We start from the raw sequence: 15,973 nt of genomic DNA on the forward strand, positions 1-15,973 counted from the left end.
TCCTCTTTCCAACTAGCCGAGTACCCGTGAGCCATCAGTAGGATGGAGGTCACAATGCCTCTGCTTTCATGTCACCCTTGGGGTTCCTTTCAGCTCAAAGAGCAGAGTCAACAGCCAGCAGGCCCCGAGTGACCACCTGACCTAGGTGCCTCTCAGGAATGAGCCTATTATTCATTAACAAGCCTGGTTATGTTATGGGCCAATTAACTTGGGAGGACATGGAAGGGAAATTCCAACATTGTGCAAGACTCCTCATCTCTTCTCCTCTCTGTAGTTTGAGTCTCTGCCACTGTTTACATTTAAGCTGATTTGCTATCCCAGCATCTGCAGTTTGATTATTTGACTATGGCCTGGCTCTTGGTCAAACCACTGGGGAGCCCACTAGCCATGATTATAACGGTTTTTTTTTTTTAAGTTGGGCCTCTGTGTATGGGCCCACTGGTATTAGAGTGTAGAGTTATTGTAATGAGGTATTAGCCTCATAGAAACAATCGTGCAAAGCAAGTGGGCTGAGAAATGCCAGACAAATGCAGTTGATTATTTGGTCAGTACATCTTTGCTTGATTTTTCGTTCTGTTGTGAAAGAGGGTGTGTGGAAAGAGAGGAGACTGGCCGTTACTGAGCACCTACTGTATATCAGCACGACTTAGGTAACTTTTCCATGTTTTATGTTTTGTTTTGAAATGATTCAGCAAGGTAGCATTATGAGCTTATGTCTGTTTACAGAGGAGACCCAGAGACGTTAAGAAAATTGCCCTTAGTCACACAGCAAGCAGATGAAGGAGGCATACGCACAGAGGAGTCTGTGACTTCAAGTGCTCCGTTTCTTCTACTTTAAGCTGACTGATGTGGATATACTTGTAGGGGCACTCCCAGTCTCTCCGAGCCTCTTGTGGTTTGTTTTTGGTCTCAGAGCCTCAGTATCAGACATGCTCTGAGGTGGGTGCTGCTTGGCTAGAGGAAACCATGAGAAGCCAGAATTCGGGTGAGGTCCTTTGTAGGAAGAAGAATCACCGGGATCATTTTGGAGGCAACTTGAGGTCAGCGATTTTGCTCCTGACTTCTTAGTGAGCACAGCGCAGCCTCAAGAAATGGACAGACCCGCCATCCCTGGAGCATCTTCTAATTCCGGCTGTGTCACTACTTCTGTGTGTCTTTAGGCAAGTCCACACCTTTCTACCTCTCTGGTCCCTGTCTACTTTCCAGCATTGCCACCTACCATTCTCTGTCTTGCTCAGGCTGCTTTAGCTTTGCAGAATGCAAGTAGTTTATTTAGTAAGTGATCCCAGGAAATGTGGATGAGGGAGACGGGGCAGGAGACAAGGAAGAGAAGAAAGGCAATAAAGAGTGAGTTATTAGGAATGACCCCTCTGGGCACCCGGAGCTTAATCCTGCTTGGGGTCGTGGGAGCCCCTATAGAACAGCACTTCTCATCCCCCACCCAAGGGCAGAGTGAACTTCTGCGACTTTGGAGAAAGCTCTTGAAGAGTTGTATGTTCTGGCCTTTGGAAGACTGGCTACTGTGCACAGAGGTGTCCACTGGCAAGAGGATATGGGGGTGTCTCCACAAGATTCTGATGCAATCAGAAAAACCACTATTTCTTGAAGCCACTGTAGTAGGATTTTCTGTTATTTGCAGCAGAAGGGATTCGCAAGGTGAGCATTTATCTAAAGACACGTCACTTTCTTTCAGTCCACCGAACATGTCACTCTTTTTCTTGCGTTAGATAGGGACTCCCCTCATACTCATGTCTCTGCCTGGTCCACTTTCCCCTCCCCCTCCTCACCCAAGGCCTCACTCCGTCTTTTCAATGCCCTGCAGTTTCCAAAAGGGGCTGTGTCTGACCAACCAATCAAAAGTGGTTTCCCTTCTGCTGTTTGAACCCAGGTCTGACCAAATCCAGACAAAGCATAAGTCCAATTTTTTTTTAATTATTAGATTCAACAAACATAAAATCATCCTGTGAAAGCTTCTAAACACTTATTCAATTTCTATACTAACTGGTAACATACAGTTCATTCCCCAGCCCTGGGCCAGGGGCCACACTCTGAGTAGCTCTGTTTCATACGGTTCTGGCCACTGTGTGCCCATTGAATGGGGCTCTGGTTAGCTACTGCTGCATAAAAAGGTCATTCCCAAAACTTCCTGGCTTAAAATAATTATTTTATTATTATCTCTCATGATGTCTTTGGGTTAGGAATTTTGGGAGAGGCACAGCTGGTCAATTCTGGTTTGGGGGTCTCTCATGCAGTGGCAGTCAGAGGTGGCTGGAGTTGTAATGGTGTAGGACTGGAGCAGCTGGGGGCTAGTCAGGCACCTCTCTTTCTCTGTGTAGTTTCAGGACCATTTCATGTGGCCTCTCTGCGTGGGCTAATTTGGACTTCCTCCCAGCATGGTGGTCTCAGGGCAGCTGACTGCTGGCGTGGAGGCATAAATGGAGACCAAGGGTATCAAGAGTGAGTGTCAGGGCTTCCCTGCTGGCGCAGTGGTTGAGAGTCCGCCTGCCGATGCAGGGGACACGGGTTCGTGCCCTGGTCCGGGAAGATCCCACATGCTGCGGAGCAGTTGGGCCCGTGAGCCATGGCCGCTGAGCCTGCGCGTCCAGAGCCTGTGCTCCGCAACGGGAGAGGCCACAACAGTGAGAGGCCCGCATACAGCAAAAAAAAAGAAAAAAAAAAAAAGAGTGAGTGTCATAGTGAGCAAAGTGTTACCTGAATTGCCTTTTAGAAATTAGCCGAAGTCATGTAGCAGCACTTCTGCATACTCTATTGATTGAATTAGTCACAAAACACACCCATATTCAAGAGAAGGGATATTAAACCCTACCTTTTGATGGAGTAGTGGCAAGATTCTAGAAAAATACATGAGATGGGAGATTCTGTAGCCATCTTTGGACTATACAATCTGCCTCCTATGGGGTGGTGGCAAAGGATGAAGGCAGAAAGCCTTGTTAGCAAGCTGGTCTGGGTGAGAAGTGGAGCTGGATATCATATAGGCAGTAAGAAAGAAGAGAAGAAAAGGAGGGCCTGATTTGTATTACGTAGGAGGTAGAAATCGCTAGGAAGTGGTGATCAGGAAACGAGGTGTGAAGGAGAAAGTGGGGCAAGGATGTGCCTCACATTCCTGCTTCCTCCGTTTGGGTGAATGGTGGGTCAGTTGCCAAGGTGGAGAATTTAGGAGGAAGAGCAGGAAGCAGGAGGGAGGCGGTCGATGGCTTTGGCTTTGGCCTTGCTGAGTGGGATTCACATTGCCTAATTCATTAAACTTCTTCCCAGTGTAAGACTGAGCAACAATGTGGAGATTGGAAAAGACTATATCCTGCTCTTAGAAACTCTGCCCGGGAATGTGTCAGGTCCTCGACCTAAACTAGGCAACAGAAGGGCTGGGCTCTCGGGCAGATGGACACACCTGACTGAGGAGGCTGGTAAACACAGCACAGCACAGTGTTTGCCAAACTGCCTGATTGTCAGAATCACCAGGGGAGCCTGTTAAAAATAAAACTTCCCCGGCCCCACCCCAAACTTACTGAATCAGCATCTTCGGGGGGTGAGTTTGGGAACGCCTCTTGTATAAATGCTCCAGGTGACGCTGATGATCAGGCGAGGCTGGCCAGCGCTGGGGAAGTGCGTTGTTCATTGCACAACAATGCACAGCGGCAGGAGGGTCATCCACATGAACAAAAGGTTAGCAGTACCCCCAGAGTTGTGCAAATCTAAGTGTAAATTTGGGCTCTACAGTTTCCTCCTATGTGATCGTGGGAATGTGCATCCAGGCTACCCACATCCTATCCAATTTGGCTACAGATTCAGGGGTTCCCACGATCCCTATGCCCCAGGTCTGATAATTCGCTAGAATGACCTTACGGAACTCAGGAAATTGCTATACTTAATGATTACCGTTTAAAGGATGAGGATACAAATGGGCAGCCAGATCAAGTGGTACATAAGGCAAAATCTGCAAGGGTCCCAAGTACAGAAGCTTCTGTCCCCAGGCCACAGTGATGTGTGTTGAAGTTGGAGAAGCACTGCCCTAGAGCCGCTGTGTGAACAAGTTGTCTAAGCTGTGAGAGGGGAAGGCCAGGTACATCAGATCAGGACGTGGCAGGCACCGTTGGGTTCCTACCCAACAGCTATTCTTCTGCCTTTGTACTTGCTGGCAGGACAACAATTCAGTTTTAGGTAATGGGTGGCTGTGCTGTTCTGGAGAGGCTGGCCCTTACCCATGCTCGAATCCTGATTGGTGAAAGCCAGTCAAGGAGCCCTACTTCGACTTGCCACTGCAGGTTTGGGTGTGGCTAGATGATGCAGTGCTGACAGGGAGTTAGGAGGGGATGTCGGCAGGGGTTTTGGACATGGCTATCCTTGTGGATTAAATAGGTAAGGAGGAATCACTCCCTTTTCTGCCCTTAGACGTTGGAGTCAGCAGACGACACCTGGAGGTAGAACAGCCACCTTGGGAACATGAGGGGAGCCAGCCTAAGCAGATGGGCGAGCACAGTGAGGATGGCACTGTGAACCCCCCAGCCCACCTCCACCCCCCCAAAGGCTCTTGAGGTACAGTTGAGATGATAGATTAATCCAGCCCAGAGCTACTCTCTCCCTCAGGAGCTCTTAATACAAATAATAAGGGATAGATGTCTAATGGGGCTTTTTTCTACTCTTGACCAAGGTCCCAAACCTGAGAACTAGAGGCACCTCTCCACTCCCCACCCCCAAACATTATAGAAAGGGAGGTACTAGACCAGGTTTCTCCATCTTGGCACTATTGATGTTTTGGACCAGATAATTCTTTGTTATGAAGGGCTGTCCCACTCATCATAGGATGTTTAGCAGCATCCTTGCCTCTCAACCCCCTAGAAGCCAGTAACACCCCTCCAGCTGTGACAACCTAAAGTGTCCCCAGACATTGTCAAATGTCCCTGAAGTGGAGGAGATGGGGCACCAAACCGCCCGTAGTTGAGATCCACTGTGCTACACCGTCCATGTACAGGGTAGTCCCAAACGAGTTCTGTGATCGGTAGCCAGCCCTTGCTTCAGCCAATGTTTAAGAGAAGGTGAGACAGATCACGGAATGAAGGGAGGGAGGACTTCTGTGCAGAAAGTTGTCAGAGGCTGGGAGTTCCCCTTCACAGGGAGCAGAGAAGGCCACCAGGAAGGAAACAAATATGTCCCCATCGCCCCCCCCCCCCACCGCCGCTGTCTGGGCTGTGCAAACTCATGGCCTCCAGGCCTCCACTGGGCTGGGGTTGAGTGTAGTCAGAGTTCTTTGGGGAACTTTGGGATGCCTGGATGTTTGGAGAAATCCAGGGACTGTTGCCAGACCCTGGACTGGAGAAGTTTACATGCGAGACACTAGCTTGAGTGACGCTTGACAGGACAGCAAAGGGCGAGGGCTACAGTGGCAGGGAAGGGATGGGAAAACCATGGCAGATCATCATGGCAGATTCACCCAATTCTGCGTGGAACTTCGAGGTAAGGTGAGGGCTGTGTGGGGTGTATGGGAGAAGGTGGTGGTTATTAGCCGGGGTAGGTCACCTTTGTCAGAGAAGGGGACAGTGGGAAGTACCAAGGAGAGAGTTATTGGTGGTTATTGGAGACAATAACCACCAAAGCATCCTCAACTGCTGCACAGATGGCCACCTTTCCAGCACCAACCAAATCGGGTTTTCCTTTCACACCTGCTCTCCCTCTGCCCTGGAGGGACCAGAAACAGCATTAGCCAGTAAGAGAGGAGCTGGAGCAGGGCTAGAAAAGACCCCTCTGTCCCCACCGCTCACTGGAGGCTTCCTAGCTGGGATGTGACTTGAACTGAGTGGTTGGAAAGGGCCAGGGTGTGGAGGGAGAAACTTCAGCTTGGGTTAGAACTTGAGGTTTTGATATTCGTTTCTAGGAATTTATCCCTTTCTTCTAGGTTGTCCATTTTATTGGCATATAATTGTTCCTAGTAATCTCTTATGATCCTTTGTATTTCTGTGGTGTCATTTTGTAACTTCTTTTTTATTTCTGATTTTATTTATTTGGACCCTCTCTCTTTCTTTCTCGGTGAGTCTGGCTGAAGGTTTATCAATCTTGTCTCTTTTCAAAGAACCATCTCTTACTTTCATTGATCTTTTCTGTTGTTTTTTTTTTTTTTCATTTCATTTATTTCTGCTCTGATCTGTATTATTTCCTTCCTTCTACTAACTGTGGGCTGTTTGTTTTGCTTTAAGAAAGTATGGGTGTTTATTTTTATGAGTGAAAAGCATTCTTTTTCCTTCCCACTCCCCACCCAACTCCCTCTGATCTAAGTGACATGTGATCATCCCTCAGGCACAAGATTTCCCTGGACCTCGGCAGAGTAAGTTGGCTCCCTTCCTACATGCCCTGCCGGCACCCTGTACGTCCCTTTCTGGAACATTCTCCAAGCTTTGGATAGCTGCTCCCACTTCACTTTCCCAGTGCAAGCTCCGTGAGAGCAGGTCAGGCTTGCCTCCTTCCCTGCTGGGCCCCTGGACCAGCTGGCAGCACATAGTAGGTGCTCACTAAAAAATGCTTGCTGACTGAATGAACTGCAGCCTCTCCCGTCGCCTTTGCCGTTCCACCCTTCACTCTCTGGTTCTGTTTTTAAGTGACCTATTGGAGAAAAGGGCAGGGATGATGAAAGTGAGGAAGGAAAAAAGGGGTTGAGGAATTTTGCACAAATGAACCACATTCAGCAACAGCAAATTCACCACATTCTTTAGAAGCCTGTGAAAATCTGGCAGACAAAAGAGGGTTTTGTGAGTGGGTGTCAGATGATGACTGTAGCCATGAGCATTTTTTAGGCGTGGGGAAAGGGGTGAGGAATTGCTATATCCTCCTGGACTAGAGAGAACAATGTCTTCTAATTTTAAAAGTCTCTCTTTTAATGTAAAGGGCCCAGTGGATGGTTTAGGAGTATTTTCCCTCTTAGAAAAGCAAATCTATTGTCTTAACAGCAACAAGGAAGCCTTCTCTGGAATGAAGCTGTGTCTATAGGTGAGACGGTAAGAAAATATGCTTCACAGCTAGTATGCTCAGGGGCAGGCATGGACAGTGAAAAGATTGGTTCTTTGTCTTTCTTTTTCTGAAACATTTTATTTCAAAGTGATTCCAGATCTACAGAAAAGTTGCAAGTATAGTACAAGGATCTTCCAATATTCTTTACTTAGATTTCCCAAAAGTTTACATTTTACCACATTCATTTGATCATTCGCTCTCTGTATACATATTATCATTTCTTTTTCTGACCTTCTTGAGAGGAAGTTGCAGACACAATGTCCCTTTACCTCTAGATCCTTCAATGTGTATTTCCCCCCCAAACAAGGACAGTCTCTTAGAGTGATCAAAGTCAGGCAAGTTACATTGATATAATGCTATTTGTAATCCACAGACCTTATTCAGTTTTGCCAATTGATGTAATAATATCCTTTATAGCAAAAGAAAAAAATTTTTTCTGGCTCTGGATCCATTCCAGGCTCATGTGTTGAATGTAATGGTTAAGTCTCTTTAGTTTCCTGTAACATGGAATAGTCCTCAGGCTTTGTCTTTCATGACCTTGACATTTGTCAAGAGTATGACCAGTTATTTTATAGAACGTTCCACAACTTGGATTTATCTGACATTTCCTTATAGTTAGATGCAGGTTTGCATTTTGGACAGGAATATCACAGGAATGATGTGGTGTCATAAAGACTGACTTTGAAAAGGCAAGCATTTCAAGGGGTTTGGCATTCGAGAAAGATTGGAAGCATCACAGAGTGGTTATGACTCCAGGCCTTAGACTCACTTGCTAGAGATGCAGTTTAGAAATGCGACCTTGAGAGAGTCACTTCACCTCTCTCAGGCTTTGTGTTCTAATCTGCAAAATGGGTAGATTGGTACTGGCTTACATTTATTGGGTGCTTACCTATGGCCAGAGGTTGTTCCAAATGTCTTATATGCAATGGCTCATTTAATCCTCATGACAACCCTCTAACAGATGTTTTAGAACATTATTAGAATAACAATGTAAATAATGTAAAAGGAGAGTCCTTTTACAGATGAAGGAACTGAGGCACAGAGAGGTTGGACAACTTGGCTGAAGTCACAGCTGATATGTAGCAGTGATGGGCTTCCATCCAGGTTACTTTGTCTCTAGAGGCTGCCTGTTTAATTCCCACACCATATGGACTCCTGCAAGTGACACCTTCGAAGGTTTTTATGAGGACTAAAGAAGGGTATGCAGGGCAAGCATCTAACCCAGTGCCTGGCACATAATCACAGTAAATACTAAGAGATAATTGTTAATATCTTCCTTTACTCCATTTTTTTCTCATTTTATAAAGGACTGGATGAAGGACATATTCCAACTTGATGATACTGAAGCCTGATTGGGAACCTCAGGCTATCCCCAGACCAGCTGACATTTATGAGGCTCCTGGGTCTCATGAAGCAGTGAAGTCGACCTTGGGCTGTGTTTGGAGGTGAGGGAGAGGAGAACATCCCAGAATCTGCACTTGGCTATGGCTCTCGCCATTGCCCAATGGTGGCTGGTGCAGAATGAAGCCCACAGAGGAGACTGATGCCACGCGTATTGGGCTTTGGAAAGCTTTGCAGGTGCTTTGTGTTAATGGCATTTCCTCAGGCGGACATAAAGCGTGTTCACATTTCCTAGCTGCTGGCTAGCTAGCTGTGGGGAGGCAGGGAGAAGCAGGCAGATGAGATACTGCCGAGCAGGAGAACTGATGCCTTGGGATTAGAATGTGTAATGCTGGGGATGGGTGGAGGAGATAGTTTGAAGTAAGCTGAGTTCATCACATTTTTGCAGGAATAACCACCCCATGGCCATTTGTTTTCTTGCCTGGATGAGACAGGGATCAAACTTATGGGATGTTACCTGTGTAGGAAAGGGTTATTAAGCGAGTTCCATGGGTAGGTTTCAAGGGTGCTATGAACTCCTCGAACTGTATGTATAGAAGTGTGAGTGAACATGTATCTATTTACATGTGTTTTTCTAGGGAGAGATTTGCAGTTTTTTTATCAAACCCTCAATGTGTTCTGTTATTTAATGCAGAAAAAGAATCCTTGATGGTCAAGGAGAGGATATGAGAGAGAAAGGGAGGGAAGGAGGGAGGGAGAGAGAGAGACAGAGACAGAGACAGAGAAAGCGAAAGAATATTATTTCCTAATAGTTATACAAAAAGTTGCTAGGAAACCATTCACTGACTTTGTGAATTATAAACATTTTCTTCTTAACCCCCAATAAATAGACCTCATATCATTCCAATCATGAGAACACAGCTGTTTGTGTGTAGGGAAGGAGTGGGGTTGGGTGTTGTGTGTGTGTGTGTGTGTGTGTGTAGGGAGGGGTAGGGATGGTGGAGAAGGGGATGAAGGGAGGGTGAGTGGAGCAGAGAAGAGGAATGTGAGCTTCTTTCTGTCCCTAAGAAGGAGCACAAATGTCCCTGCAGCCCGCCCTCCGTGGATGCCCCAAGATGACGATCCTGGCCTGCAATGATGGTGGCCACCAGGTGACAGGACCTGTCCTTATTTACCCAATGGATGCTCCTCTTCAAATTTTCAAATCTCACAAATGATTCATGTCCCCTGAAAGGAGAAATGAAAGTAAAATAGGCTGTTTAGCTAGTTTGCTTCTCTAGTGGAGCCCTTTGAATTTCTGGGGCCTCATTCTAGGTACGGCTTCAGTGTGTCCCATGTGGGTTATCTGGTTAGTGACCAGAATTCCTGGATTTTTAGGGTGTCCTGGCTTCAGATACTTGGTTCATTTGACAGACCTTCCTGGCTTTGCTCCATCCCTTTGAGGGTCTGTCCTGTTCCTCTTGGAAGATTTCTGGGAGCAGACTCCCTGCTCCCCGAAGAGAAGACTCAGAAAACACTCAGCTACTGACTCTCGCCTTCTCTCCAGTGGGGTCTTATTCCATTTCTTTCCTCCTGTTGAAGACATTTACTAGTTCTCTGTCCTTGGCTCTTCCAAGTGCTCCTTCCCTCCCTCCCTCTTTCTCCCTCCCTCCTTCCTTCTCCTTCCCCCCTCCCTTCCCCCCTCCCTCCTTCTCCTTCCCCCCTCCCTTCCCCCCTCCCTCCTTCTCCTTCCCCCCTCCCTTCCTCCCTCCCTCCTTCTCCTTCCCCCTTCCCTCCCTTCCTTCCTTCCTTCCCTCCTCTTCCTCCCCCGCATCACCGCATCACTCTCTATCTCTCTTATTTACTCTAAAACATTTATGAAGGCCTAGCAGGTGCCAGGCACTGGGTGCTGAGTGTTCAGAAGGGAACAGCATAAGGTGTAATCCCTGCTATTACAGCCGTGACACTCACAGACTGCATATAAAAATCTCGTTCTGTCTTCAGTAGGGAGAGAGATTAGAGAGTTGCAGGAGAGAAGGTAGGGAGACCAACTGAGAGGCTGGCAGAATACAAATAGAAATGAGCGGGTCTGAGATAAGGCAACGGCAGTTTTCACTTGATGAATACTGATGCTCTTCCACCGGGTCCAGAAAAATTAGTGAGTTCACTGTAGTGGCGTTTCCCTTGTATCAGTTAAAAATGACCCTCTTTGTCCCATATACAGTGCACTTGTGCTTTGCTTTCTGTATCCTCTGGTGTGGTTATTGGCACCCCTGCTTTCTCTTTGTTCATGTCTGCCTTTATATCTGAGGACACAGGGGTTCTGCACTGGACCATGTATTTAAAAGGTTGATTTGTAGAAAAAAGTCGAGGTTGGACAACTTCCACACATTTCACTGATCTTTCGTGGCCAAAAGAGAACACTGGTAGAGCAGGAGGATGGCCTTGTTCAAGGAAGATCTTGTGCCCACTTCTAAGTCAACGAGCTTCGATGGTAACCTTAAACGTAAGACAGCATGCCCAGGTAGGTCTCGATCCTGGGGGCAAGTAAGAGGCACACAGGCAGTAGGAATCAAAGAAAGGAGCCAGGAGGGAGATGAAAAGATTAGTAATGACTGTGGTAGTTTGATTTTACTGGCCCTGGTTATGATTTTCTCTGGAGTTAGTTGCCGTGGTGTCAAACTGAGAATTCATGAATGGATTCTCCTACCAGCCCTAGCCTTAAGGTTGTGCCATGTACCTGAAGTTCTTTCCAGGAAGCAGGCTCATGGACTTGGGTCTTTCCAGGGCCATCAGGTTGTCAGGTCACAGTGCCTCGGCCAGAAGGAGCTGACAGGGCAGGAGCAAGCATCATGGCTAAACCTTTGGAATCAAACAATTCAATTCCTATTTCCACCCCTTATACCTGTGGGACCTTAGACAAATTACTTAACCTTTTTGAGCCTCAGTTTCTTTATCTGTAAAATATGAGTTATAATAATACCTACTCCGTAGAGTAATGTGAGGGATAGATGAGATGATTAATGCAAAATAGTTAGTGCCTGGCTCAATAAATGGAAACTATTTTTTATTCAATCAGCAATAATCATTTGATCATATAATTTAGTAACCAGTTATTGAATATTTACTCTATATCAGATACTGTGCCAGTTACTATGAGGCCACTACTGATTTATTCAATGAATTTTTTGAGTATTTTCTGTATGCTAGACATCATATGAGGTGCTTAACCATCAAAACCTTCAGAAGTCTAGATAAAATATCCCCAAGACTCTTCAATTCTAGCACTCTGTGAGACCCCAGGTTATGAGCCAGTTTTCCTTAATTCATGCAACAAGCATGATGCCAAGAACTTTGTGAACCATTGAAAATATAAACAGAAATAAAACTTGGCCCTAACCAGGAGAGGTTTCCAGCCAGGAAGGGCCATTTTGACACCTCTGTCTTATCATATCTTTCTTTCTTTGAAAGTAATCTATAGTTGAGTTCTCTTTTGTGATGTGCCGTATGGTTATATTAATTAATTAATTAATTGGATAGATCTGTGTTGTGCATCTGCTCTGTGCAGCTCATAGTACTGGGTTCTGCTTGGAATATAATAAGGAAATAAGATATAGTCCCTAACTCTAGGAAGTTCTAATTTAGTGATGGAGATTAGGCATCCATGAGAAATCAAACAATAATATAATAATACTTCACTGGACACAATGAATGCATGAATGAAATGATGACTTTGAGGAAGCATCATGGTTAAAATGCGTGGACTTCATAGGCAAATGGATCTGCCTTCAGCCTTGCCTCTGCTCTTAACTTAAGTCTTGATTTTGCCAAGTCACTTAATCTCTTTGAAAAGTCTGTCATCTTTAAAGTAGGATGAAACATTGTGAATATTCACGGAGACAGTGTCCCTGGCATAGAAAGGCATGACTTTTAGCCATTACTAACAGCATTAATATTATCATTATCATTATCATATTCATGCACAAACCCTCCCAGTCCTGTGTGAGGTTGTACATGCATATCTGTGCCCACTGTTTGTGTGGTTAGACATTTCACTTGTCATTCATAATCCAATCTGATCAGAGAGATTCACTCAACCATCTGTTCATTGAATAAATAGTCACGGAATGCCTACAATGTTCCAGGCACTGTCCCAGGCACTTTCCCAGGCACTAGGGATACAGTAGTGAGCAGTTGACCCTAAAAGTCAAGGTCTCTGTCGTTATGGAGCTTATCTTGTAGTGGAGGACCCAGAAGATACATATAACACATACACTATCATGTCAGGCAGTGATAAAATGAAGTGTTATGGAGAAAGGGGGTTGAGCATCTTCTCTCTTTCTATGACACAGGGACTATTGTATTCCTGAACTTGTTTCCCCATATCCAGAGCAATTCATCAGCATGAGTATCTCTGGTCTCCTACGAAGCACATGGGCTTCTAGGAAAAGAGAGGCTGGGAGATAAAAGGGAAAACCCGAGAGGGGGGACTTTGCAATAATGCTGGAAAAAAATAATTACGGGTGCTCACATTTGATCTGAATATTGGTCAAAACGCATGGCTTGAGTGGCTGGTAGCCAGCAGGGAACAGCTGCTTTTGCTGTCACTGTTCCCTTCAGTTAGAGAGGGAGATGTCCAGTCAGCCTGATGTATTGAATAATTTAACATCCATTAGATATTCTTTATTTTACCATTACTTATGACTTGCTGAGTCCTGGCATTAAGCTTTGGACAAAATAAGGTGCAGGTGGAAGGCATGGCCTGGGGCTAAAGAGGTTTCAACGTCAGGAAGGGACAAATCAAAGTGTCCCCAGCTGTCACTAAGTGCATTGGCTGAGAAGGTGGTGACACCTCCAGGGTGTGAGTCTAGCTTGTCCTTCATTCCCTGGATTCCTCACACCTCTGACTCATCCCCGCTTCCTGTTCCTTCCCTGCCTCTCTTCAGGGATGTGTCTTGACCTGGCAGCCAGTCCTTCATGGGAGAAAATGAACCACACACGTCAGAACCACCCAGGTATCTCAGGGATTTGGCTTGTGAGCCCAGGCATCGCATATTATGTTTATAAAAGTCGGGAAGAAAGAGAGATGGGAGAGGGGAGGCCTGAGGAGGAAGCAGAGACGCACACACGGAGGCCATTTTACTCCCATGAAGAGGAGCAGATGTTTCTCCTGTTATATTTTCCACCTCTGGAGGGGCTGAGACGCGGGGGTACCATTGCTGGCTTCTCCCAGGGTTCAAGGTGGGGAGTCTGACGGAAGTGGGAGGTGGGTCCGGGCTCTTCCCTTCCCAGCTTTAGTCACGCACGGGGCCCCGAGGAGACCACGTGCTGTTTACATTCCCTTTCAAGGATCTACTGCAGAAGAAGCTCTCAGATTGCCAAAACGCCTCACATTCCTCCAGAAGCCTCCACCTGGAAGCCCATCCGGTTGACCGCAGCCCATCCCATGCCTGACCCCAGCTTGCCCGCTGAGGGCAGCCTCTTAAACCTTTCCGTCCTCACTCACTCTGGACCAGCATCTCACCTCAGCCTCAGTTGTCCTGGGCTCAGCTGCCCTTCGAATGAGCCTCCAGCCCAGACAGACTCCCCCGAGTGGCCTTGGTAGCTTAGCTAGACCCTCCTGAGTGGTCCTATGCACATGAACTGCCACAGACTAAACACTGGGTCTCCAATCACTCGCTCTCCCCGAAGCTCCGGTTTCAGAAGGAGGACCCGAGGGCTTTACTGAGGGAAATAGTTTCCCCCTTTTCTTGCTGGGTGGTTTTAAGGTGAGGCAAGATTGCTGGGAAAGTTGTGGGTGGTCCAAGGGCCAAGTACAAATGAAGGTGTCCCTGGGTCAGCATTTCGTCTGAGCATCAACCCCGGCCTCTCCCTTCTCCCTACCCCTCCGACTCCCACCAGACTGCAGTCAGGGACAGTGGCTTATTGTATGCCCACTACCTTAGGCTTCCAGAAGGGGAAGTGGCAATCGTACCACCTGATCCCACCCACAGCCCTGCAGGGCAGCCCAGGAAGGGTTCTCCCATTTTGCAGTTGAAGAAACAGAGCTCCAGGAGGACAGAGGATGTGTAGCCGAGCTATGGCTAGAGAGTGCTGGAGGCTGGTCTTGGAGGCAGGTCTCCCAGCCCAGCGCTCTCACCCAGCAGGCGGCTGCAGGAAACAGCTGGAATGTATAATGAGAAGAGAGACTGGGAAACTCAGTGTTGGACTCTTAGGGAAAAAGGAAACTGACCTCCCACAGTGCAATGAGCAAGTCTTGGCTCACGGGCCAAATGGGCATTTGTTCAGTGGCCTATGCAGTGACCCAAAGGCTGCACTTTTCCATGGGTGGGGAAGAGTAGGGCAGAATCTGTTGGCTCTTAACATCTTGACCTTGTAACTGGACCCCTGGGAATTTGCTTGGCATACTCCTCAGGGGCTGGTCCACTCTGAGCACCCTGGTAAACCTGAATGCCTGGCATGGCCGTCTGAAGCTTTGGGTTGATCTGTTCGTGGATGGGAGGGAAGTCTGGTCATTTTGTATCTTAGCGAGACAGTTCCAGGGTCATGACCAGTCACTAGTAAGGCATTTCCATGAGCTGCCCATCAGAGGGATCCACACTGAGGCTGATGAGCAGCAAATTCTTGTCCACGCCATGAGTCACTGTTACGTATCAGCCTGCGCTCTTTCTCTTTTGTCTGCTCCATGTCCATGGACCTATTCATGGATAGAAGGGGGATAGGAGTGGAGAAGGAGAGGAAGGGAAGAGAAGCACTTTATAATTGAGCATGACATACATTTCTGCACCTCTTCAAAGCACAAAACCCCAAAGCCGGAGGATTCCCTTCCATCGCATTTCAAATCTTAGGAAAGCATCCAGTAAACATCATTGACCTCCATACTCTCTCCCATAAAGCCATTCCTCAGGAGTAGAAGTTAATAAAAGGAGAGTCTGACTCAGGCAATGTTCTAAAATATTTTTGACCATGACCCACGCATCCATGTAAATGTGACTGAAACAGTTTCATGAAGCGATATTTACCCTTCCTTCCTGCAATAAATTCTAATATGTACGATTTGGCTGTTTTAAATCACTAAAAAAAAAAAAACCAAGAAACACTGGTTGACCCACTAATGCATGATTAGGAAAGCTCTGTTACAGAAATTTTGGTAAAAAATGGCTTCTCATAAAATGGCTTCACTTATTAGTCAATCCTACAGCCTGGACCCTGTAGACGATACCAGTATGGCCAGCTGCTCACTGGTGCCCACCTACGAGGAGCAGGAAGATGACAGGGAGCAAGGTTTCAAATCCTCAAACAGATTATTACCAAAAAAAAAAAAAGTGACTTCACAATAACAAACCATGAGGCCAAATAGGGGAATAGCAAAAGACAAATGAGAATGACCAATTTACGAATGATCATTTATCCTGCTTCCTGGTCTTTGTGCATGCCATCCCCGCCTCCTGAAATTTCTCTGGTTCCTCTTCCTCCATCCAAAGTCTCCCGATCTCTCAAGGATCACCTCTTCCAGGAAGTCTTCCTTGACTACCTTTCCCTGCTAAGAGCTTTTAGACAATATCTGACTCTACCACTTATTTGATGTGACGTCACACCTTGCCAGCTGAGCTGGAATACCATAACGTTATTTACA

At 46.6% G+C, this 15,973-nt stretch overlaps 1 long non-coding RNA gene across 7 annotated transcripts in view; it reads left to right on the forward strand.

Moving 5' to 3' along the window:
• Positions 1–231: 231 nt before the first annotated feature.
• The window catches only part of LOC308624898, a 62,631-nt gene continuing 46,889 nt past the window's right edge, over positions 232–15,973 (forward strand). For 5 of the 7 annotated variants that reach the window (XR_014017015.1, XR_014017016.1, XR_014017017.1 and 2 more), the window contains exons 1-3: positions 232–1,160; positions 8,325–8,462; positions 13,284–13,352. This is a non-coding gene — a long non-coding RNA (uncharacterized lncRNA). The remainder of the gene's footprint in view (positions 1,161–8,324; positions 8,463–13,283; positions 13,353–15,973) is intronic. The other 2 variants (XR_014017020.1, XR_014017019.1) reach the window with 2 other exon arrangements.

Source organism: Mesoplodon bidens (genome assembly GCF_964165515.1).
Source record: "Mesoplodon bidens genome assembly, chromosome: 11".
Lineage (NCBI taxonomy): Eukaryota > Metazoa > Chordata > Mammalia > Artiodactyla > Ziphiidae > Mesoplodon > Mesoplodon bidens.